Here is a 26,479-nt window from a genome sequence, read left to right as displayed (position 1 = left end):
GATTTTTTGTTTTCTGTACTATTTTAAATAGAGATCTAAAGAGAAGTCACAGCAACCCTGCAGCATCCTGGTCCTCTTAGCTGCAAAGAGTTTGTGCTTTCTAAAGATTTCTTGATGAAATCAGATTTGGAGTAAGAACATGAATACTGCTTGCATGTTTTGTAGCTAAAGGCTTGTGAGTGAGCAAATATCTGTGAGTTTTGTAATAAGAACACGTGAGAGGATCCCTGGGTGGCTCAGCAGTTTAGCGCCTGCCTTTGGCCCAGGGCATGATCCTGGAGTCCTGGGATCGAGTCCCGCATCAGGCTTCCCTACGTGGAGCCTGCTTCTCCCTCTGCTTCTGTCTCTGCCTCTCTCTCTCTGTGTCTCTCATGAATAAAAAAATAAAATCTTAAGAAAAATAGAACACATGTACATGTTTGTTAAGCACATTCTATAAGAGGTCTCATTTCGTCAGTCACTTTTTGAAGGAAAGCACTCTTGTTCTCTCCATTCTACGTGTGAGAAAACCAAGGCCCAGAGAGGGGAAATGACTTGCTTCAGGTTACACAACAGATAAGTCAGGAGCTAAGATTGGATCCCAGAACTTTCTGACGCTGGAAATGGAGGTCTCATGTATCACGAAAGGAGGCCCAGCCTTTTTTGGTACTTTTGTTACTAATGTAATGGTTTAGGTAGATCACACTGATTTCTGGGTTCTTTTCTTTTTTTTCTTTTTCCTATTTAGATTTAATTTATTTGAGGGAGAGAGAAAAGGGGCGCAAATGGAGAAAGGGGCAGAGAGAGAGGGAGAAGGAGAAGCTGACTCCCTGCTGAATGTGGAGCCCAATGAGGGGCTCTGATCTCAGGACCCTGAGATCATGACCTGAGCTGAAGGCAGATACTTATTAACCCACTGAGCGACCCAGGCACCCCTCTGGGATGCTTAATAGGGACTTAAAAATTAAATCACAGTAATATTGATACATTAACCATAGATGTAGCTACTTAGCTGTCCAATGTCAGTCATTGTGTTTTCTTTCTAAAGCACATTTTAGATGACCAAGAAGTGTTCATGAGAATAACAGCCATGTATAGACACACTCCAAGTTTCTTTGCCCATACCTAAAGGGTACTACTGCATCCTGTACTTCTGTGTAAGCCCTAGACACACACCTCTGACTCTGAAACTTCTTACTACACAAAGAACAGCGAGTGACCTGTGACTTTCATGCTTCCATGGGGAGTGTTGATTATAACCGAAGCCTTTTCATTTCACCGCATGGCCTTTGCATACACATTGAGATAAATTAAAATCTCTTCTTTCATTAGCAGAAGTATTAAGCCATTACCTTCAATTTTTGCCTACGTCACATGACGTAAATAAACATAAATAAGTGTTTTATTGTCAGCGTACTAGTTTTGATGTTCCGAAATTAGAAAAATTTTAAAAAGCCCAGGTTGATATTAAGTTAAATAATAGGAATAAATAAATAATAGGAAATAGCTGTTGGGGTTTAAAGGTGAAATATTGGCAATTTCATAGGGTTCAACCTAAAATGAAGTGGTCGCTAATGATTAACTGTGAACATGAACTTGTGTCACTAGGCTAACTGCTTGCTTCCAGATGACGGAAGTAATGCGATCGAAGAGGAACCTCATAATAATGTATGCATAACTGTCTTTTGAGGGTACATCACTAAGCCTTTTTATATGTGAAAATGCTTTTTAATAATGTTCTTTTGGCATTTCACAGACTGAAACACCTTGGAAAGTGGCCAGCATTGCGGTCCAGCTCCTTAGTGAATAGTGTGAGTCCAGTGGAATCTTAAATCTGAGTGTTCAGAGAGTATCGTCTTTCCTTCCAAAGGGCAAGGACACTCCATGGGAAATAAAACACATGTTTTGTAGCTATTTTGTAGCCATGTTACCTAATCACAAAGATCCCAGTCTTGTTAGAATAGATAATGTGGTAGTGACTTTGGGAAGGACGCTTTTTCACTGGAGAGTTTACAAACTGGCATGTGTTTTGGCCTGTGTGGTGTTTCTCAGTTGCTGGTGGTTAAAACTTGGATATGTTAGCACAAACATCTGGATGCGTGTGTGGGTGTACCTGAGTGTATTTGGAGGAAGATTCAAAATCCAGTCTCTATAATATGATATTATTCCATCATTTCTAAAAGACTATTTTTAAATGTTATTCTAGATGTACTGATTTTCCAAAGACTGGCTACTCTAATAATTATACTTCCTTTTCATGCTTCTAGGATTATTTAATTAAAAATTCATGATTTTATTATTTCTTTTAAAAATGTATAAAACAAAGAAACAGAAGTTCCATTAGCTCAACGTAGAGCTCTCCATTCCCGAAATAAATAGAAGCTCTTCCAGTTTCATTTTTCCATGTGTCTATAACATTTGGATACCTTGTTAACTCGCTATCACTCCCCCCTCTTTTTTTTTTTTCTTAGCATTAAGAAATCATAAAACTTGAAGGAATTTGGAGAATTTCTGGTTCAGGAGTTACAAACTGAAATGCCTAGAGGGGGCCAGGCAAGATAATAAAGGGGTATAACAGCTCAAGTGTACAAGAGGGAGTAGTGGAGACTGTGGCAAATTAGAAAGTATACACCCTGTCTCTAGTAACCTCCACTATTTGGTAACAATGTTGCAGGAATAGTGTTGCCATATTTGCTAAGAGAATCCAGAATCCTGGATTTTTATTAAAACCTCTTGATTATTAAATATTGACAACGGATTTGGAACCATCTTAACCACTTAGCCAAACAAAGCATATCTGCAAGCCTGATATGACTCAAGGGCCCCCACTTTGAGACCCCTGATCCATTTCAGCCTTTTCACTTTGCAGATCAGGAAAGTGAGGCTCAGACAGTCAAGGTGACTTGCCCAAGAACACATGACTATTTAACAATGGAAGAGGAAGTGGGATCTTGGCAGCTTGGCTTCTAGCCTAGGGCTTTTCCAATACAAACATCTGCTTCTATTTTCTTGCTAACATTTAAATGATGTTCCTAATTACATGATTTCAAATGCTGTACATTATTAACAAAAATGATGATGATATTCACTGTCTTTGGAGCACATAATTTGTGCTCCAACAGTGGCTTTTTTTTTGTCATATGATCACATAATCTAAATTGGTTCTAACATTTATAAGATCAGTATAACTCTATTTCCATTCATGTACTAAGGGAAAGTTTCTGCATTCCTACTTCTCTATATTTCTCTCCCTGCATCTCTTTACTAACTGGCCAAATACAGAAAAAAGTAAAAAAATTTTAAGAGGAACCACATTGACTTGCCTACCATGAATAAGAACTAGGTGGGCAGGAAAAGCAAAATACACTTGTGAATCAGTGACTATAAAAACTAAACCATGCATACAAAGCATCTCGGGGCAGTTTGCTTGTTTTGCCAAAGAAAACAAAATGCACAGTAAACCTATGAGAACCTGGGTATACTTTGGAGAATGAGTAGAGATAATTTTTCTAAGCATCTCAGTAACTGAAAGCCTCCACTGTATATCTGATTTTTCCCCCTTTTTCAGAAATGTTTTCAAAATACAGACCAGTGCAGAATGTAATATAAAATACATCCCTGCAGCTGCCAGTCAGGATTGAAAATTTTAGCAGGTTTGCTTATTGTCCTTTGTTTTTAATCAGAAGAAATTTAATACTTTACAGAAAAGTGAAGTTACTTTTGCTTCCTATTCCTTGGGTTGCTTTTTCAGTAAACTCTGCACCCAACATGGGGTTCAAATTCACAACCCCGATTTCAGGAGTCACATGATTCACTGAACTGAGCCAGCCGGGTACCCTAAACTCAACTCCAGGCTTTTTCTTACCTCCAACTCCAAGAGCAACTATTATCATGAATTTTGCATGAAGTCTTCCAAATTTCCATATAGGTATGTGTGCATGTTACATATTATTGTTTTACCTGTGTTCTAAAACTTGCATGTAGGCTGTCTTACCACATGAGTGTTTTATTAAGTATCCAGTCTTTTTTAAAAAGTCTATCCAAATTGATTTATAGATCCAGTTTTACTTGTTCATTTCATACTGTCTAGACCATTTCCATATTTGAATCGTTTTTAAACATTTATTTTTTAATTTTTAAAATATTTTATTTATTTATTCATGGGCCATACAGAGAGAGAGAGGCAGAGATACAGGTAGAGGGAGAAGCAGGCCCCATGCAGGGAGCCCGATGTGGGACTCGATCCCAGGACTCCAGGATCATGCCCTGAGCCAAAGGCAGATGCTCAACTACCGAGCCACCCAGGTGTCCCTTATTTTAAAACATTTAAAGGAGGAACCAATTTTCCTGAAAAAAAAAAAATGACAGCTGGTATTGAACCAGTGGTTCACTATACTCTCCATAGGGTGAGGAGAGTGAAAAAAACATTCTATACTATTTTCTAGACTCAGAACTTCTGATTCTTCGACTACGTTAGAGAGTGCATTGGCCCTTTTGTACGGAAAATTTGTTATGGATAGTATTCTTATAAGGAAAGCATCCATAATTCTTGTGAGATTCTCAAAGACATCTGTGATCCCAAAAGGATGAACTGTCAAATGTTTCCTAATGGGGCACCTTGGTGGCTCAGTTGGTTAAGTATCTGCCTTGTGCTGGGGTCATGATCCCAGGGTCCTGGGATGGAGCCCCACATCGGGCTCTCTGCTCAGCAGGGAGTCTGCTTCTCCCTCTCCCTCTGCCTGCTGCTTTGCCTACTGGTGCGCTTGCTCTCGTTCTCTCTCTCTCTCTCTCTCTCTATATATATATATATATCTGTCAAATAAATCAATAAAATCTTTTTTTAAAAAAAGACTCCTACTTACTATGGGAAGTAATCATTGGTTTATGCAATTCTTCTGCCTCTCACCACCACTTTTTGAAGGAATTGCTGTCTTTCATCGTGGCTTAAATTATTCAACAGTTAAGCATTGAGAATGCATTGAATGCCAGCAGCGCAGACAAGTTGCTGGTAGCAGGGACAAGAACAAGTCAGGAAAAGCCCAGATCTCACTGACCTGAACGTTTACTGAAGAAAGGCAATGCCCAAAGCCCAGAGCAATGCTGCTCAAAGGCAGCACTGTTGATGTCCTGGTTAGAGAATTCTGTGCTGTGGGAGCTTTCCTGTACATTATAGGATGTTTAGGAGCATCCTTGGCTTCTACCCACTAGAAGCTCATTGACTCTTCCCCATAGGCTGTGATAACTTAAGTGTCTCCAGACATTGCTAAATGTCCCATGGAGGGCAAAAATCTACCCTTGGTTTATTTATTTTTTTAATATTTATTCGAGAGAGAGAGAGAGAGAGAGAGAGGCAGAGACACAGGCAGAGGGAGAAGCAGGCCCCATGCAGGGAGCCTGATGTGGGACTTGATCTGGAAACTCCAGGTTCATGCCCTGAGCCAAAGGCAGACGCTCAACCACTGAGCCACCCAGGTGTCCCTACCCTTGGTTTAATGTGATGAGCAGCACTAAAGGGAAGCCTGGATTTCAGTTCATAAGACACTTCCTTTAATGAGCAATTTATGCAAAATAAAGGCATTGGTTCACGCAGGGCAAGAAACTTGGATTGGGATACTTAGAGAAGGATGTTCTTGTCTTGGCAATGTTACCAATTATTTTATGACCTTGGGCAAGTCATTCAGCTCATCGGAACCTCAGTTACTTTTTTTGTAAAATGGGATGGTTAGATACTTTTGGCTCTAAAATTCAATAGTCTCCTTTGGGAATCTAAATCCTTAGGAAACTATCAGGATGAAGGTGGCGAATTAGCATTTGGAACCTGCCGCTATTTTGGGAAAAATAAACACGAGGAAAGTGCTCTGCTAAATATTGTATGTCATGGCAAGAACCTTTTTATTAGAAAACATACCCTCTGGATGGGCTTGCCACATTACTTCTTTTTAAATGATCTTGTCAATTGCCTTCCTCATTATAAAGCAATCTTGTAGACTCTATTAACAGGAATTGCAGGCTGTTTATCTCTCTTGTAAATTTTGTCTTCGGGAAAGGGGGTTAGATTTATAGCCAACGACATTTTAAGAGCTCTTTCTCTTAGCCACAGAACAGATACAGCCCATGAAAGCTCCTCTTGACCACTCAGACAATATGATCTTGGACGAACTGTTCTGAAAAATAGAGCAATGCCAGTTCTGCTAACAGTGGATCTTTGATTTCTACTGTGCCAATGGTAATACGGTCTATTTGTACCTAAAAGAACACCAGAAATAGGTATCATTAAAACAACTGCTTAGCCATTAAATAGCTCTGGGTTTCAGTTTCTTAATCTTAGGGTCAGGATTCCAAATGGACAGAAAGGAGATTTGGGACTAGACATTCTCAAACTATCCCCCTATGGTCACTAGGTGCATGTTTTTATCCCTGCCTGGAGTTCATTTTCCCCAGGTGTGTGTTTGGCTGGCTTCTTCTCATTATTCAGGGACTGGCAAAAAGGATCACCTCTTAAGAAAGTATTTCCCTGCCCACTCTAGTTGAAATAGTCCTCTACACACTCTTCTGTTTTACCTGATTATTAACTGTCCTCCCTTTCTACAAGGGAAATTCTATAGGCATAGAACTTATTTTGACTTACTTATTGCTATATACCAGCACCTAGAACAGAACTGACACATAGTAGGCATTCATGAAGTTCTTCTTCTCCTTCTCCTTCTCTTCCTTCTTTCTCTTCGTCTTCTTCTCCTCCTTCCGTTACCATACATTTAGTGTAATCTTTACGATCTCCTTTCCAACTCCAGGTCATAGATATTTGACTCTGTTTTCTTTTAAATGTTTTATAGTTATTCATTTCATTAGATCTATGATACATTTTGAGTTAATTTTTTAAAGATTTATTTACTTATTTATTTATGTATGTGAGAGAAAAGCGAGCACACAGAGCGAGAGGGAAAAGCAGACTCCCCATTGAGGAGCCGATATAGGGCTCCATCCTGGGACCCCGACATCATGACCTAAGCTGAAGGCAGATGCTTAAGTAACTGAGCCACCCAGACAACCTGTTTTGAGTGAATTTTTGCATAAAGTGTGAGGGTAGGTAAGAGGTTAATTTTTTAAAAAACATATGCATATCTAATTGTTCCAATACCACTTACTGAAAAGGCTAGCATTTCTCAGTTGGGTTGTCTTAGTCCTTTGTAAAAACCCCACAGGCCATTTCTGTGTGAGTATTTCTGGACTCTCCTGGTTCTACCGACCTATGTGTGTATCCCTTAGCCAGTACCACCCTGTCTTGATTGCTATAGCTTTACAGTAAATCTTAAAACCAAGGAGTGGTTTTTTAAGACTAAGTAACTCTTGGATGATATGAATGAATGAATGAAATGCTTTCCTTACCCGCTTTGCCTTTGTTAATTTCTATTAACCACTGGGATCTTAGCTCTGACACCCATAACCTCAGAGAAATCTTTACAGGTAGTCCAGGCTGTGTTACATCACTGACTGTATACTCTGGATAATACCATGAACCTCTCTGTCTTCTTGGTACCTCTTGGCTCTCATTTAGGGGTGCTGTGTCCCTCAGAGAATATTTGGCAAAGTCTGGAGACATTTTTGGAGATCACAATTTGAGGGGAGAGGTGTAGAATTTCCCTGGTCTATAGAGGCCAGAGATGCTACTATACACCCTGCAATACACAGGTCAGCCCCTCACCAAGGAATTATACAGTCCAAAATGTCAAGAGCGCCAAGGTTGAAAAACACTGCTTTAAACAAATTGGTAATTTGACGTTTATTTTTGTAATTCCTTGCTTAAGGTCTGACTCTCCTACTAGAACGCAAAATAATTACTAGAACTTGGGATTTGAAACCCATGAAACCTTATCCAGCCACTTTAAAATTTGGACCACCAGACAGCTCACTCAGCTGTTGACTTTGCCAGTTCCTAGATGGTGTCGATAATGAGTTATATTAGAAACAAGCCAAACATTAGTTCTTTTTAGTAGAAATGCAGCAGAGTAGATATTTAACCATTTAACTGTGTGTGTCAGACCCTGAGAAAAACACCCCAAATTGCAAAGAGCCAAACACTGAAGAGTATTCAAGTGTTGATATACTAAACGGTCAACCACAGGAACATATGCAAGTATTGTGTGGTGGCTTTATTATAAGTAAGACATGTCTTATCTTTGGCTTTGGGTATTGATGAGGGGATAAGCAAATTGACTCCAGCAGGACCTAAGCATAAGATATGTAAAAACAGCCTCCTCTTCATTTGGGAGAGGAAACTTAGTCATCTCTTCCATTTGAGGCACGAATAGAGGTTAGCAAAGAAGAAGAATGAGTCCCCACAACCACCTACAATGAAGAAAATACAGAATGGTTATGTATTGGTCAAAAGAAAGCCTGCATTGATCAGAAACTGGTAGCTCTTTAATACCTGTAATAATGGGTAAAAGCTTCCTCCTCTTTAACTATTTCAATGAGTCCAAAGAGGATGACCCACTTTATTTGTTATGGCATCAAGTAGGTCAAAATAAAGTTAGGAAAATTCGTGTGTCCTTCAGAAATTCTTTCTAAAATTTTTAAGAAGCATCCAAAATATCCAAGGATTAAGTTTTTGGTTCGACACTTTTCACTAACAGATTCTAAGTTGATGGAAGCTTGATGTACCATAGACGGTTTGGCAGCCAATGGACTTCACTCTAATATATACATCACCAAGAGACTGGAAATACATGCTTTGAATTAGATTTACAACAAACAAACAAAAGAAAGCTTTAGTGTAATCCTCACTGCCTTTAAAGTTATCCGCAAAGGCCTCCTTACTGGCATACTTTGGGATTCAAAAGACTTAAAATGTCTGTCCTTCTCTACGACCACAATAATTTAAAGTTAGAGGCCGTTAGGAAGCAGATGGTAAAATAAACTTTGTTTATTTTCTTCTTATTTTTGATTTTAATCTTTTCAAGTTTCCAAGGACTCAAAACAGATGTTTGTGACCTGCTTTTTTTTAAGCAGTAAAGAGAAGCTGACCCAAAAGTGTTAGGGACAAATCTGTTTAATCAGTGGTTAGATTTGGTCTCTTGAGTTCCCGGATAGTCTTTTAATCATCAGGACAAATCATAACACACATTTTTAAAGAATCTTCTTTACTATGTGGACCTCTTCTCTAAAGAAGGACACTGTGTAAAAACGTCTGCATTGGTCTTGAAGCAGACCTCAACTATTCACTCTGGTGCCAATTTATAGAGAGGGTTCTATTTATAATCTCCAGAATCCAGATGACATCTTTTATCTTTCACAATCACACTTAAAGGAATAGAAATGAGTTCTCTTTTGACACCCACTCTCATACCCTTGAGCCTCCAACCTCTGGAATTTACCACTTAGGATCAGTGGTCCTCACACAGGGACAGTTTTATCCCTAGAAAACATTTGACAATGCCTGAAATATTTTTGGTTGTCACCACTGGCTGGGGTGGGGATGGAGATGTGCTTCTGGCATTTAGTGGGTCGAAGCCAGGGGTGGATGCTGCTAAATATCCCACAATGCACAAGCATTCCCCATAACAAAGAATTATCTAGCCCCAAATGTCAATAATGCCAAGGTTGAGAAACCCTGATCTATGATTTTTATCACTAGCATTAATGGAATCAAATGTGTGTGTGCCTGAGAGATGTTTTTTAGTAGAGTATTTTTAAAACAAGATTAGCCTTTACTTTATCTTTCAAGCAGGTTAAAATATTAATGGGGCAATCAATGATTTCCTCAATTAGGACTCCAAACATCAAGATTCCATTACTGACCTTTCAAAATAACTCCTCTATTTTGGTATCTGGGAAAACCATGTGATTATAGCTGGTGCAAGTTCCACCGGAAGAATCATCCAAGGAAATCCAGAGTTGGCACCTTCTCTAAGACTTCAGAGAGAAGGCTATTGATTCTCTAGCACCCTTCATTTTTTTTTAATGGGCTACCCATTGTTGTGGTAAGTTTTTATTCTAAAAATGCCAAAATAACTAAGTGCTGGCTCAAATGGTATCATTGAGGGTTCAGTATTTTTAGAACTGCACTATCCCTAAAGATGCAGGCCAAAGGTAATGAAGCACACACATCAATCTACTTCCTGGTGTTACTCGATAATTGTGTTCTATCTATAGGAGGTGCTTGATAAATGCTCACTGGCCAATTTGTCCTAGAATGGGTTCTCCCAGAGACAGACCCTGAGCCAAGAGTTGGGTTCTCCCATTAGACACAGTTGAAGGATGGGGGTAAAGGAGAGGAAAGGGAACAAGGTTGAGATCTCAGGTCCAGCCCCAGCCTGGGCATGATAATGGTGCAGAAACTATACCTCAGACCTTATCCCACCTGGAGGAAAAGGAGTTGGGCTTGTTATACCTCTACCAGTCATGGGCTTCTCTGGGCGAAGGGAAGAAACTCTTTGGTCCTTTGACTTCTAGGGAGGGAGTTGCAATTTCCAAAGGCAATCCTTTGGAGAAAGTCCCGTTTGGGAAGTGTTAAGAGTCAGGCAGGAGATGCTGGTGGTAATAGAGACCTAAAGGGACCTGTGACTCGCACCGCTTCACAGTCTTGGTGCGTGATAGATCATGCAGTTTATGGAATCTGAAATCTTCCTTCATTTATGCAATGACAACTTTTTGAATTTCCACTGTGTGCCACGAGCTTTGCTGTCAGCTGGTGATAAATGGTGCACGTGAAATGTGTACAGCAAACGGGCTAGGGCAACATTGTGCTGGAATGGGGGGGCAGTGAAAGCAACACCAAACAGCCCAGGAGAAATGATCCTGGAGGAGGCAGTGTTGAGTTTGAGACTTGAAAGATAAGAGTAAGTTAGCTTGGTGAGATGTCTAGAGTCCAGGGCCAGTCCTAGGCACAGGGTTCAAGGTGGGTGACATCCCGTTTGACACTTTGGAAATTAAACATAGTGGAGGAATAGGAAGCAAAATAGAAGCATGTGTTTCACCCGTGACTCTTTAAGCAAATAGTAGTGGGCTCTTTCCTCCCTGAAGCTGCAATTATTCCTGGGGACATCATCTTCCAGGGAGGAGTTTATATGTTTCCCAACGTTTGTCCCAGTGAGGACCAGGAAGCTCTTGGGAGCTGTTAGGTTGGAGGGTTGAGACCAGTTGGGATATCATGGATTTCATCATCAATGTAGATATTGCCAGAGGTGAGATGTCTTAAAGAGGCAGAAATAAGGACAAACCTAGGCCAAGGAAACTGCTACTCCCAACTCACTAAATGAACCATGTCTCTGGGCACCTTAGCACCATTGTAGAGTCCTGAAAGCCCTTTGCTGGGGTTGGCATTAATCCCTCGGTCATTGGATTTCAGGAGAGGGGCTGCAGTGGTTGTGGGAAACAGAGGACACAGAACAGTTAGGGACAGTGGTTTCTTATCAATTAGTATAAAGGTACTTCACTTATTTGAAAAACTAGTCATGCCCCCTATGTGTGTATCAAATGAATATGTGAATGCAGACAGATATAAGATTTTTAGAAGTCTTAAGTCACATAGTCCTTTCTATTCCTTGCTTTAGGTAGAAACGTGGGTACAGGGAACATTTTATTTTTCTATTTACTATAAGAAAAGTCATAATATAGTGGAACATGCATAAGACAAGTATAGCGAATCAAAAATAGTGAGGACTTAAAATGCTGGCAAACTGGAGAAGTGTACCCAATCTAATGGGAGTGACTGCCACTCAGCTGGAACCATGGTAATGCAGGCCCAGTACTGTCCAAACTTTGGAGTTTTCAAGGGAAACCAGAAACTACAAAATTTAAGAGATACCTCCTGATTTTTAAATATTGGTAGCTAACCTGAAAAACTTTTTTAAACTGTGTGGACCAAACAAAAAAGATCCGTGGGCTGGATTTGACCTATGAGCCATCAGATTTTAAGGCTCTAGCTCTCTAAAGTGCCTGGGTCCATGTTGGTCTTATTGGCATTCCACTTCTTTCTCACCACTCTGTTCCTTCCTAGAATCCCGGGGTGGGGGTGCTGATGGAGCAGAGTGTCCAGTTCCCTATTACTAAGACCATCCATTGTTTCTTACGATGGTAGTCACAGCTGACACAGGTGCCAAGGAGACATTTTAGATATGTCATTCAAGTGGTGAAGATAATTAAGTCTGTTCGTGATGACATTTCTGAGAGGGAAATGGCCAGGGCTGGTGGAGATTTCACAGTTGAATTTATGACAAGAACAACTAATCATGGTTACTTCACGAAACTGGAAAATCTGTCATCCGAAATTCTTAGGAATGATAACAAAATACTCAAGTGACCTATAAATGGCAATGCAGTTCCCTATCTACCTTGATTTATCAACCTTGTCTATGAGATGCTTTACTCCCATATGAGCCAACTCTGCTCCATGTGTGGAGACTCTAGCTTGCTTCAAAGTTGGCATTCAAAGAAACACGAGTTATAAAACAGGGAATCATATCACACAAGTGACCAAGTTGCTCAAATTTAACTATGTGAGCTTGGGCAAAAGAAAAACATCCTTTCATTTACACCTTCTCCCTTCTACCCTACACACTAGACTCAGGCCTCCAATGCTTCAGGAAGAGAGAAGCCACAGTCAAAATGCAAAAGAAACAGAAGGAAATCAATTCTTGGTGTTTGATCTTCCTAGACTCTCAGCTGTGTTGATTTAAGGGCAATTAATGGATCTTCAAGGGATATTTTGAATCTATATGATTTTCTTTGGCTTATTTCCTGACGGTCAAAGCTGAACACTACATGAGATGAAACTTCTTAAAAATGACCATGATCATGACAATCACAATAATAATACTTATCACTTACTGAGTACCTTCTCTGTGTTAAACACTGAGCTAAACACATTACAAGGTAGAACTCATATGCACTAGCTTATTGGACAGTCCCAGCAACTCTAAACTGCCAGGTGCTATAATTATTGCCATTTTACAGATGAGAAAACAGAAGCTTATAAACATATATAGTAATTAGTCTCGTATCACAGTTTTAAGTGACAGAGCCAAAAGTGAAACTCATTCCTCTTACTCAAAAGCATACACTCTTCGGAGGGAATATTTATAGTTTATCCCCTTACCAGTAAAGATTCATTATTTCTTCAGTAATAGTAACAATCATGATAACAAGCTCTTGCTAAGAGCTACATTCCTGGCAGGGAACTAGGTGGTAAAGCACAGTGTTGCAACCCTGAAGTCTTCAGGCTGGCTGGAAAAAAAAAAAAAAAAAAGTGAATAAATGGCTAATGCACAAGATGAGAGCTCTAATAGAAGTCTCCCCAGAATAATAACTTCTTGGGCTTCTTTTCTTTGTGCACTGTCATCAGTCCTAGCCCTTAGCTGTGAGACAGTTAGAAACTCCTAGGTAACTCGTCAGATCTCTGGGTAAAGAATCTTCATTGGCAAGTTATACCTCTGAGCGAGCCAGGTAGCATCTACTCACCCCTCTTAATTAGTTTTCCTGAGCTTGTTAATAACCATGGAGTCTGAAACTTTTAATATCTAATTGTTCTGACATCATCTGCAGCGATTTCCTCCTGGGGCATGATTTCCTAACGTCCTCACAGTTAAATTTAAACTTTCATTACTGAGAAGGCTGCCAAGCATTAGGCTTTGGTGAGGCCACTAAGAGGTTACAATATAGTGGTACTTCTTTCTCTCTGGAGTCTGGCTAATAACCCAACCCCGCGGAGCAGGCCTGGAAGGAATGCACCATCAAAGCTGTTGCAAAGCATGAAGCCAAGCCCAGGAACCCTGTCTTGCATAGCAGGGCTTTGGGGGCTTAGATTTCATCAGCTGAAAAAGATAAAGATTCACCTTTGGCTGCAAAACAAATGAGAATTTGTTACTGACCAGAGATAAGTTTAAGTAAAGATGATTTTTCTATTTGACATATTTGCTGAGGCTATTTTTTCCCTTGAATTTTACAAATACACAGAATATTGCAAAGGAGAGTACTGTTGCCAATATTCTTTAGAGAATATGGTTTCCTGGGAAGTGATATCTCCAGAGGGATTGATATAGAGTTTCTGATGTCTTGTAAAATGGCCTTCATAAAGCTCTGGGAACAAGGCAATAAAGCATAGAAGGTAGATATGCCTCTGGACATCTCATGATGCTCAGTTTTCCCAAAGAAATATCCTGTTAAATCTCCAGTTATCTTATTAACATGTATTATGAAAGCCATGATTCATCGTGCATCTATGCTGTTTCAGACATTGAATAATAAGATTTCTATCCATTATCTCTAATTCCAAAGTGAGGCAAAAAATATCAGAACTCAATCTGTGTTGTGGGTCTTTCTAAAACATGCCTTCTCACTGGGACTATCATTCCCAAAGAGATGAATATTGGATTGGGGGTGAGGGAACTTAACTCTTTTGATGTTGTTCTGTTTTATCTTTCTCGCTTTACTGAAACATAATCGACACATAACGTGTTAGTTTGAAGTGTACAACACAATGATTTGATATTCATATATGTGGCAAAATGATCACCGCAGTAAGTTTGGTTAAGACACACATCACCTCACGTAGTTATCATTTTTCTGTATGTGGTGAGAATTTTTAAGATCTACTCTCTTAGCAAGGTTCACGTATACAATATGGGATTGTTATCCATACTCACTGTACTGTGCATTAGAGGCTCAGAATTTATTCCTCTTCTAACTGGACATTTGTATCCTTTTTCTCAACCCCGCCAACTCCTGGTAACCACTAATCAAATCTGTTTCTATGAGTTTGGGTTTTTTTAGATGTCACATGTAAGAGAGATCATGTAGTATTTGTCTTTGTGTGACTACTCAACTTACCATAATGCCCGCTAGGCCCACCCTTGTTGTCACAAATGGCAGGATTACCTTCTTTTTAAGGCTGAATAATATATTCAATTATATAGATGCACAAATACACATATATGTTGTTTCCACATCTTGGCTGTTGAAATAATGGCACAATAAATGTGGGGGTACAGATATCTCTTCAAGATGGTGATTTCATTTCTTTTGGGTATATACTCAGAATAGGGGTTGGTGGATCATATGGTAGTTCTATTTTTCATTTTTTGAGGAAGTTCCATACTGTTTTCCAGAGTGGTTGAACCAATCTGCATTCCCACCAGCAGTGCACAAGGGTTCCTTTTTGTCCACATCCTTGCCAACACTTGTTACTTCTTGTCTTTTTGGTACTAGCCATTCTAACAGGAATGAGGTGATACCTCATTTTTGTTTTGGTCTGGATTCCCCTGATGAAGAGCGATATGGAGCACTGCTTTATGTAGCTGTCTGCTTTCTATATGTCCTCATTGGAAAAAAATGTCTCTTCAGGTTCTTTGCCCATTTTTACATTGGATTATTTAGTTTTTTTGCTATTGAGCTATAGGAGCTCTTTATTTATTTTGGATACTAGCCCCTTATCAGATACATGATTTGCCATTATTTCCTTCCATTCCATGCATTGCCTTTTCATTTTGTTGACTCTTGCTTTGCAGTAAAAAGGGGGAAAAAAACTTTTTAGTGTGATGTAGTCTCATTTATTTGTTTTTGCTTTTGTTGCTTGTACTTTTGGTGTTATAGCCAAAAAAATCATTGCCAAACCCAATGTCAAGGAGCTTTTTCTTTATGCTTTCTTCTAGGAATTTTAGTTTTCGGTCTTAAATCTTTAATCCATTTTGAGTTAATTTTTGTATGTGGTATAAGTTAGGGGACCAGTTTCATTCCTATGCAAATGGATATCCAGTTTTCCCACCATCATTTATTGAAAAGCTGATCTTTTCTCCATTGAAATCTCTTGGCTTCCCTGCCAAATATGAGTTGATAGTATATGGGTGGGTTTATTTCTGGGATCTTGGTTCCATTCCATTGGTTTTTGTGTCTGCTTTTATGACAGTACCCTGCTATTTTGATTATGATAGCTTTGTAGTATAGTTTGAAATTGGGATGTTGGGATACCTCTGGCTTTGTTTTTTCTCAAGATAGTTTTGGCTATTCGGGGTCTCTTATGGTTCCACATGAATTTTAGGATTTTTTTTTTAATTTCTGTTTTAAAAAATGCCATTGGTGTTCTGATTGGAATTGCATTACATGTATACATAGACGGCTTTGGGAAGTATGGACATTTTACCAATATTAATTATTCTGATCCACTAAGATACTTACTCTTTTTGTGTACGAAGCACAGGCACACATACAATACATAAACAGATGTGCAGTGTACCTGTTGTATTAAATTTTTATGGAGAGTGGTCATTAGGAACAATAAAATGTCTAGAATGGTTCCTTGGTGGGAGTGATAATGAAGAAGAAATTGAGAAACACCACTCTAAGAGATAGCTAACTTCTAGTTTGGTTTTGTTGGGATGGAGAGAGGGGTAAATTTTGTTTTTACATTCTAATGTGACACAATGTGAGCTATTTTATCATTATGTGGTAAATCATGACTCAAAATTTTCCACTAGCATATCTTATTTCATATATTCTTATGTTAAAGATTTTTCATATTTTTAAGTTTTGGAAGAGTATTTCTTTCCTTGGATTCACAGTCCTTTTCCATGGATCAAAGGGAGGAAGGTGTTAGTATTCTCCTGCTGCAGATAAAGCAAATGTTTTGAGCATTTTTTTAAAGATTTTATTTATTTACTGATGAGAAACAGAGAGAGAGAGAGAGAGAGAGAGAGAGGCAGAGACATAGGCAGAGGGAGAAGCAGGCTCCATGCAGGGAGCCTGATAGAGGACCCGATCGATCCTGGGACCCCAGGATCACGCCCTGGGCTGAAGGCATGCGCCAAACAGCTGAGCCACCCAGGCTCCCATGAACATTTAAGTCATTCATTTCCCTATAATCCTCACAGCTGGTTTGTGGTGGATGGGATTCAAACCAGTTCTGGGGGACGCCTGGGTGGCTCAGCAGTTGAGCATCTGCCTTAGCTCAGGGCGTGATCCCGGGATCCGGGATCGAGTCCCACATCAAGCTCCTTGTGGGGAGCCTGCTTCTCTCTCTGCCTGTGTCTCTGCCTCCCTCTCTGTGTGTGTCTCTCATGAAAAAATAAATAAAATCTTAAAAAAAAAAAACCAGTTCTGGAAGGGAACAATGCCTATACATACGGATCCATACCCCAGAATTCTCAAAGTGGTAGCCCATGGGTTATCCAGCTCACAAACATGTTTTGTGGCTAATTTGGTATTCTTAAAATATTTGATTTTGTTTTCAGCATATAAATTGGGAGACCTTTACATGAAAAATATCTGCATTTCTAACTTCTCTTTAAAAGACTAGAGGCTGTGGGCTTATATCCAACATGGCAACATTACTGATACTAAGTGGTGAATACTTTTTAAAATATGGTATTCATATCCATTTTGTTAAGTTTCCTGCTCTCCCTTTTATCTTATACACAAACCCCTTCATTCAAAGGCTCTGTAGACATTTGACCTCATGACCCCTGATGAGTGGTGCCTCTGATCCCTTTGAGTCCCAGTGTTTTCTAACAGCCTTGTGTGTTTCTTCAGAACCTTCCCTTTTCACTCATTCATATGATCATTTTAAAGAGTAATTTATGAATCTCGTTTAATTTACTCCCTTATTTTTCCTTATTTTCTTGATCTTTCTAGCAGACTAACTTACTCACTTTCAATAAAAATGAAACCAATTTTCTTTTCCTTCTTCCAATAACTATGTCATATTTCAACCAAAAAATCCTTTTAATTCATTGCTTATTTCCTTAGGGTCTCCATTTCTGAAATTCATATGCTGCTAAGCCTTAAAATATTCGTTCAGTCTCTCCCAAACTGTAGTTTTGAGCTACACTGCCAGGGCATATCAATTATACTTCACAGTTCAGAGTTTTGATTAGTGATTATGTGAAAACTTTTCCCCTCCCTCTGACCTTTTATGGGTTAAACTGAGCTAAGAGATCTATATAAAGCTCTTTCCTTCTTGAATTCTTTCCTTCCAAGTATCTTTATTTTGACTTACAGTACTTGGTGGATTAAGTGTTTGAAAAAGAAGTGGTCTGCATGCCAATTGTAAATGAAACTCAAAAACTCAAGAACCTTATCTAGGAGAAGAAGGAAATGCTCACAGAGTATAATTGGTGGGGGTGTTCCAGTCTGTCAACAGCTCCATCCCTATGAAGGCATGAGAATCCAAGAAGTAAATGCAAAGCAACACCAGCAGCAGATAAGAGGAGGCATTTTCATCCTGGAATCAAATGTCTGTGCCCTTGCACAGCAGTTTTCTACAGTTCCATGTGTTGTTGTAGTAATGCACTTTTCACCGACAACAACTGGTTTGCCAACAATGATCTAACTAACTGAAGAAAGCACAAACACTACCAGAAAACAAGCGGCTATCTCTTGATACAGCCACCATAACTCTTTCTTTTGTGCAGCTGCTTTAAGCATTCTACTTGTGTGTCAATCTACTTTTAAAATATAAATCAGAGCACCTAATTTTACGTTTTTGCCTCGATTGATTATGAAAGTACTACATTCATTGTAGGATTCTCTTACTTGCTCATTTGTTCGTTCATTCACGCATTCATTCTACAAACATTTCGTGAGCTTTTTATGTTTCCCTGTAGAGCTCTTAAAAATAGAGATGCCAGGCTCAGAGATTCTGATTCAGCTGGTGCATAGTGGGACCCTGGCATTGGTATTCCTAAAAAGACCCCCAGGTATTTCTAATGGTTCAGAATCAGTGTTTAAAGGACTCTTTTGACATAGAGCTTTTTCCAACAGAGGTGATTATTTGAAGCACTGCCATGAAAAATTTTTTAGGTTAAGGGTGGAAACAAATAGTAATGTGCCTTGGAATAAATAATAGTAATGTGCCTTAATAACTAATAGTGATGACAAATTAGTATTTGGTGAATGCCATAGGTACTAGGCTAGCTAATGCATATCAGGGGACAGTTTTTTTAATTTCTACATTTGCCCAGTAAGCTAGATATTATTATCCTTGTTCTGTGTTGAAGAAAAGATACTCGGAGAGCATGCCCAAGTTCCCACAGTTAGAGGTGAATTAACTGTTGGGATTTGGACTCCATATATCTGACTCCAAAGCTATTTGGGGTCTTTCTACTCCTTGCATTCATTCAGAACTTGTGTTTTGCACACACTGATTCAAATAACTGATTTTTTTTCACACAGCATTTTCAGGTATGTGATCTCATTCAATAGTGTTGATTGCATGGAGAGCTTAAGCATGGAAGAATAGAGGCTCTAGGGCTCCAAGAAGGGGAATGAACGACTGAAAACCACTCAGCCAGCTCTGCCTAGAACTTGAGTTACATATCTTGGGCTTTTCCCACTGTGCCACTGTGCTTCTTCATGTCTTTTTCATTTTCTGACTTTGTAGGTTTAGGAGGTAATAACTGCATTGCCTTTTGGGCAACAGAGCCAGTAACACCACCATTTTGTCAGAGCTGATTGGATCAAAGGTGAACATATGCTAGATTAGGCTAATCAAATTCATTCTCCATCCTTCTATCTCCCCTTTCCCCTCTCAATGTTCAGAACTGGTACTTGAAAAAATTGGGTCAGTTACCTGCAGGTGTTGAATTCTGTATGTACATCAGTAACGAATGAAGTCCCATTAGGATGGTTTCTTAGGGACCAGGTAAACTGAGAACAGTAACAGGTGTTTATGGAGACATCGGACATATCCTCTGAATCCTGAAAGAGAGGGAAGAGTGAATAGCTCTCTTAACTTCTAAGGACTTTCTAGAGATCATTTATTCTCCATTGTGATAACTGACCTTAATTCCTGCTGTTGGGTTTTGTGAGTGACCCTTAACTTGATACAATGAACTCCTCTTCATTTGAGCAAATTAACTGTTTCCCCTGCCTTAAACAAAAACAAAAACAAAAACAAAAAAAACCCTTGACTAAGTTAATGGCCATATTTTGAAGCACATATAAAAGTTAAATTTTGGGGCTACCTTAGACAAGTTGCATTCCATACCCAAATATCCCTAGCTAGGTTTAACAATCTGGACTATTTTTACTTCAGACTGTATAAACTAAAATCAAACCAGCTTAAGGGTAAAAGGGAAATTTTTTTGGTGGTTGTAATTGAAATGTCCAGGCCTTGCTTCTGGCACGGCTGGATCTGGTGACCTAAATGATGTTGTGGGGAAAGTGCCTCTCTCCCTTTCTTAACTCTACTTTCCTCTCTGGAAACTTTACTCTCAGTCATCAGTGGCTCCTTACGTGCCAACTATTGGTTTTGCAATCTCAAAGCAAAAGTAATGGTTCTTTGCAGCCTATGGCAGGGATGCACCCATGGCTGATTGTCATTGGCTAATGCTAGGCAGGAGCGCTCATCTCCGTAGTAATCCCTGGCATGGGAAAGGAGAGTTCTCATTGGCCAGAAGTTGGGCATGACTTTACCTAGAGCTGCCAATGGGACCTGTTTGACTTGAACCACAGAGAGTGAAAGAAAGGTGGCTCCCTAGTAGGAAGGTTTCAGATTTATATCTGGAGGGGATTCTGGGCCAGCTAAAGAAAGATTGCTCATAAACTCACCTAGTTGTTAATATTCCAACATCTTTTTTTTTACTAATACTTTGCTTTCTTAATTTTTTTTAAACATTCATCATTGCATTCTTAATTTTGGTTGTTTTTTTGTTCTCTAGGGATTTACAGCTGGTAGCTGGCAAGTTCATTATTAGCCTTCTTGTTTAACTTCTTTAATTTTAAACATGTGTGTTTTTGTGTGTGTTAATTATTTTTTTGGGCAAGTCATAGTATCTTTGTATGAGGCATCTGTTACATCTACTGGGACAATAACTTTAACACTAATTCAAACATAATGATTCAAGCTCTTGATCCACTCAGTTCAGTTTATTTTAATACCCTTTATGGTGCTCTTTGAACATTTCTTAAAAATGACAATGAACAAATCCCATGACTCCATAAACCTCAAGATCAACAAGTAACTTCGGAATCTAGACAGAAATTATGTGGGAAAATTGCATCCAATCTTGGGCAGCCCGGGTAGCTCAGAGGTTTAGCGCCACCTTCAGCCCAGGGCCTGATCCCAGAGACCAGGGATCGAGTCCCAGGTCAGGCTCCCTGCATGGAGCCTGCTTCTCCCTCTGCCTGTGTCTTTGCCTCTCTCTGTGTGTGTCTCTCATGAATAAATAAATAAAATCTTTAAAATTAAAAAAAAAAGAAAACCCAATCTCCCCTATGGAAAGTTCTGTAACTTTACCAAATCATCCCAATCACCAAATCCAAAGGACATCTGTTCAGTCCTTAGTACTTTGGAAGTCTTTGTTGCTTTGGAAATATTTGTTGATCCACCTTACTTTTTGAAATTCCTTACTTCTTTGGCTTCCATGATAACATGTGCCTTGTTCTCCTTTCATCTCTTTGCCCACTCCCTCTTTTCTTGTGATTTCATCATCCATCTCTAGCACTTTAAATATGGTGCTCCCCAAGATTCTGCCCATGGCCCTCTGACCTCCTCACTTAACTGACATACTTAATCCAGATGATCTCATCCACTTACATATTTCCATTCTCCACATATTTGCTGATGTCTCTTAAGACTAGAGCTGCTCAGCCCTGACCTCTCCTCAGAGCATTTCAGATTCATATATGCAACAGCTGGCAGACTTATTCAGATACACGTCCCCAGGCACTTCTAGGGTAACACATCCAAAACTGAACTCAGGATCCTTCTCAGAAATCCACTTCTACTTTCTCTTCACCATTGCCATAATGAAGACATGTCTCATCTTTCACCCCAACAGCCTTCCCGCTATCCTTCAGACTCAGTCCTGTTTTTCAAGCTCATTCCCAAGCTCATGTTCCAACCCATAGTTTCCTATCACTTTCAGGGTACATTCTAGTCCAGGAGACTTTTTCTTAAAGACCAGCTAGTGAATCTTTTAGGCTTGGCAGACTTACACAAAATTGAGGACATTATGTAGGCACTTATATAAATAAAAAGATAGTTATTTAAGAAAGTGCAAACCATTTTCAGGGGGATCCCTGGGTGGTTCAGTGGTTTAGCGCCTGCCTTCGGCCCAGGGCATGATGCTGGAGTCCTGGGATCGAATCCCACATCGGGCTCCCTGTGTGGAGCCTGCTTCTCTCTCTCTCTCTCTCTCTCTCTCATGAATAAGTAAATAAAATCTTTTAAAAAAAAACATTTTCAACTCATGGGTTGTTAAAAAAAAAACAGTGACAGCCCAAATATGACTAGCAGGCCCTAGTTTGCCTTCCCTTAGTCTAGTCTGTTCTCACAGGATGCAATAGGGTCCTGCTTGATCCGGCCCCACTTTTCCTCTCTATTCTCATTTCTCACTGCTGTCTCCCTCCACTTTGCACTTCAGCAAAGCTACATGGCTTATAGGGCCTTGCATCATGCTGTTTCCTGCCTCTGGACTTTGCTCATGCTGTTTTCTCTGCCTGGTGTGCTCCTTGTCTCTACCAGACCAATTTCTATGCATTTGGTACTACTCAGCTCAAGGGTCTTTTCTTCTAGGGAGAATTCTCATAGTCTTCCCCATCTCTTGGTTAATTTAGAGGTTCCCACAATGCCCTGGGCCTATTCCCATCATCACTCTCATCATATGGCAGCACAATGATTTTTTTTCCTTATGTCTGTATCAAGTAATAGATTGTGAGTTCCTTGATGAGTATAACTGGATCTTTTTCACTCTATATCTTCAGTGCTTAGCACAAGGCTTGGTGTGAAGCATACATCCAATAAATGCCTAGTGCCACTTAATTCTGGCATGTAGTAGAGGAAGAGTACTGTAACATAGAGTTTCTTGAAACTTTCTTGAGTTGCCATCTAACCACCTGCAGTGTCAATGGCCTATTTCTAGGGCAGGGAGACCCATTCAATTTTAATACTGTAGAACTCATTTATGGATGGCTAGTTCCCTTGGGTGGTGCATGGCCCTCATAACACCAAGGCCAGGGATTCAATTGCTATTTAGTTGAGGGTACTTTGCCTTATTGGGTGACCACGGGCTGTATCTCCAACTCAGCTGGCTGTTTCTCAGGAATCTGGAAACAGATTTGTCATTTCATTTGTCACACGAAACCATAGATTCCAGACATAGAAATTCATCACCCATGGCTGGGGAAGACTCTTCAAAGCTCATACCTTGGGCTAGAAAACAGAACATGCTCCTTGTAGGAAGTGAACTGCATATAAAAAGAATATTTAATATATAGACTAGAATAGAAAAAGAATAAACATCAATAAGTTGAAAAATGATTCAGCTATAATTCCTCAACAGGAGTCAAGCACCGTCAAAATGTGGACACAGATCTTCCTCAATAATATTTACCACTGCTCTAATTCTCTCTGTACTGTTTTGTTTCTGATATTTTTTCTTTTCTTTTCTTTTATTTATTTATGATAGTCACAGAGAGAGAGAGAGAGGCAGAGACACAGGCGGAGGGAGAAGCAGGCTCCATGCACCGGGAGCCCGATGTGGGATTCGATCCCGGGTCTCCAGGATCGCGCCCTGGGCCAAAGGCAGGCGCCAAACCGCTGCGCCACCCAGGGATCCCTGATCTTTTTTCTTTACTTACCATTATTTAGAGAGCATTCTCTCAGACCCCTAAAGCTCTTTGCAAGTGTCACTTTTAATTACTGCTTAATACCCTGTTGTATAAGCTACACTATGATCGGTTCCATCATTGGTCTTTTGTTGGAAATTTTTATTACATCTAAAATAAAAGAATGTTACATAAAAGTCTCTCTTCATTCTAACTCTCCAATTCAGGTTTAAATGTTAGTGAAATCCTTTTTTTTTCCCTACCTAAGAAAGCAAAGTATAGCCAGCATACAGAACGGGCATTAGGGCTGCAACAAACGAGGAGATGATTTCATTCTCCCTCTTGTTTTGTAGATTAAAAAAAAAAATAGAGGTGCAGACAATGTATGATTTATCCTAGGGACCACCACCAGGGCAAGAATTCCACTGTAAACAATCCAGGGTTTGTTCCAAGAAGTGTGGTTCAGGATCATGGTGGTTCAGAGAGAAATGAAGGAACCGACGTGCGTGACTATCTTTTCTTTTCAGTGTATCAGTGCCAGGTATGTGCCATGTATGCCTCTAATTGTGGAAGGTGATCACCTTGGGTTCAATGGTATCTTCTGCTCTCTTATCTCTGTGATCTGCTGCACTCTCCCAATTCCCATCATTTAAAAAATTGTATTCCTTGCATGAAAGGGTGAAAATAAATATGAGTGTGTGATATAAATCATTTTATATGTTCCACTTATTTATTGGAACAGAAATAACTGTTAAATCCAGTTCATTAGTAGATAGATTTGGTCCTCATTTGCCAGCAACTGAAACACAGATATGCATTCCATAACCTTTTCTGTGAAGAATCTTAAAGGAGAAAATGCCGTGAATGAGAAATAATGAGAAATAAGAGAGAATACTCACCTGAATTTGGCACTCATGAGCAAAAACACAGGCTTGCAGAATTCATATTATATCTGAGAATCATAAGCATGGCAAGAATGGAAACTAGCAGCCCTCATATATTACTTGCAGACATAAGGTTCACGTTTATTTGCCTTGGCCATCAGGTTTTTCTGAGTGGGAACGTGACCATACGTTTTCTTTTCTAGGAGCACAACCATTGCTAGTCAATATGCTGGCTAGGGAGCAAAGGATGGCCTTACAGCATATTTAATTCCATCCTTCACTTTGAAATGAAAATTGATGTCAGTTCCCCCCACCCCATCAAGCCATTTTCCAAATGCTAAACTCCTCTGTCTTTCATCAAACTTCTTCCCATCTCATTTGTCAATGTCCTTTTACTTACACAAATATTTTCTACTGAACTAAAATGAGCTCCATTCTATCTTACCCACTGCCCCATAGTAATGCTGCCTTAGTTCTTAAGAAGCCTAGGAATAGAAGGCCTCAGAAGAATTTCCAAGGAAGACAGTGTCAACCCTATTGTCCTAGGGACACTCCATGGAAAGAGAGAGAGAAATGTCCCACTTACCCCCCATCAGCATCTCCCCAGGAAGGGACAATATATGTTATTGACCGAAAGGACAGAAAACACTTTGACACTTCAAGTTCAAAAGCCTACTTTCTATGACCTCTCATGTAATTTCCTTGTAATGTTGCCAGAGAGAAGATGAAGCAGGAGTGAAGTATTCAAGAATCAAGGTAGAATAAAGTGAAGCCAACAATCCTAATTTACTGAGCACTTACTGTATGCTACTTATTGGCTAAATTCTTCACTTGCATTATCTAGTTGGATCTCCACAAAAATCCTGGAGTTATCAGTAATGTCCTCTTTTGGATAAGAAGACTAAAGCTTAGAGAATTTAAAACATTTCTCTAAGCTCACATGGAGAGTAAGTGGCACAGCTGGGATCAAATCCGGATTTCATTTGATCTCAGAGCCCTTGCTTTTAACTACTAAGTAATGTGTCTTTTTGGTAAAGTGTCCATGGAAGAGGCTGAGCTAAGAAGTGGCAACCAGTAGAAGGATAAAAGGTAGGAACTTGAGGCAAGAAAAAATTGCAGATATTACCTGGGAAGAGTGGACAGTGGTGGCCTCACTTTGGGTGTGTGGAGAAGGTTTGGAAACATATGCCCAACAGAATTCTGCTGACAGGAGGCCAGTCCCAATGGTCCTACCCCTTTAGCTTCAACTTTGCTCAGAAGACACCAGGGAGGAAGTGGTGGTAATGAGGAATGGGAGCGACAAGGGAAGATCTCTCTGAGGAGGTGACATTTGAGCTGATTCCTGAATAAAAACAAGTCAGTGATGGGAAAATCTTAGAGCAAGGAATCTGGGAATGAAGAGAACAAGTACAGAGATTCCAAGATGTGAATAAACTGGAGTAGTTGAAAAAAAAGGAGACCCAAGTGGCTGGAACAGAGTGTTCAATGATAATTTCCCAAAAAGGATAAAAGCATGACTATACAGGTATAAAATAAACATTTGGTAGAGATTTTATTTAATTTACTAATCAGTGAGGGAACCTGACAGACATTATTGATGGTTCAAAGAAGTCACAACACCAAGTATTTATGTGGAGCAAAAGAATATTGAAATGAATGTGAAAAGGGAGGCAAAAACTAGCTTCTTCCACAGGTGGGGAAGGAAGGCAGTTGAACTTCTACCGGACAGAACAGATTTGCATGTCTAGAGACAAGAATTATTTTGCATTGTCAAAATACGGAGTTGTGAAAATAGCTTAATCAGAATCAGAATCAAATATCCTGGAGGAATGTTCTTTAAAGTCTAGATAACATAAAGCTTTCCTTTTTTTTTTTTTTTTAGCTTTCCTTTTTTTTAACATATAGCTTTCCATGGAAGTATGAAGCTTCTCCTATAGTCAGACTGAGAGGAATCATAATAGGAGATGAAATAGAAGTAGTCAGAACTCAGATCCTGCATCGCCCGTGGACCAAGTAGTGAGTTTAGACTTTATTTTAAGAGGAACAGGAGACTATGAAAGGGTTTTAAAGCCAAGGAG

At 39.6% G+C, this 26,479-nt stretch overlaps 1 long non-coding RNA gene across 1 annotated transcript; it reads right to left on the bottom strand.

Annotated features, from left to right (window-relative positions):
- Positions 1-7,910: 7,910 nt before the first annotated feature.
- Positions 7,911-19,840, bottom strand: LOC118351663 (uncharacterized). Its single transcript, XR_007404376.1, has 4 exons — positions 19,749-19,840; positions 19,538-19,665; positions 13,076-13,203; positions 7,911-8,325 (listed from the first exon to the last, which is right to left on the bottom strand). It is a non-coding gene; the product is annotated as an uncharacterized LOC118351663 (long non-coding RNA).
- Positions 19,841-26,479: the final 6,639 nt, after the last annotated feature.

Source organism: Canis lupus, chromosome 20 (assembly GCF_003254725.2).
Source record: "Canis lupus dingo isolate Sandy chromosome 20, ASM325472v2, whole genome shotgun sequence".
Taxonomy (NCBI): domain Eukaryota; kingdom Metazoa; phylum Chordata; class Mammalia; order Carnivora; family Canidae; genus Canis; species Canis lupus.
Note: the sequence above shows the minus strand (reverse complement) of the source record. Positions and strands in the feature narration are given on the sequence as shown.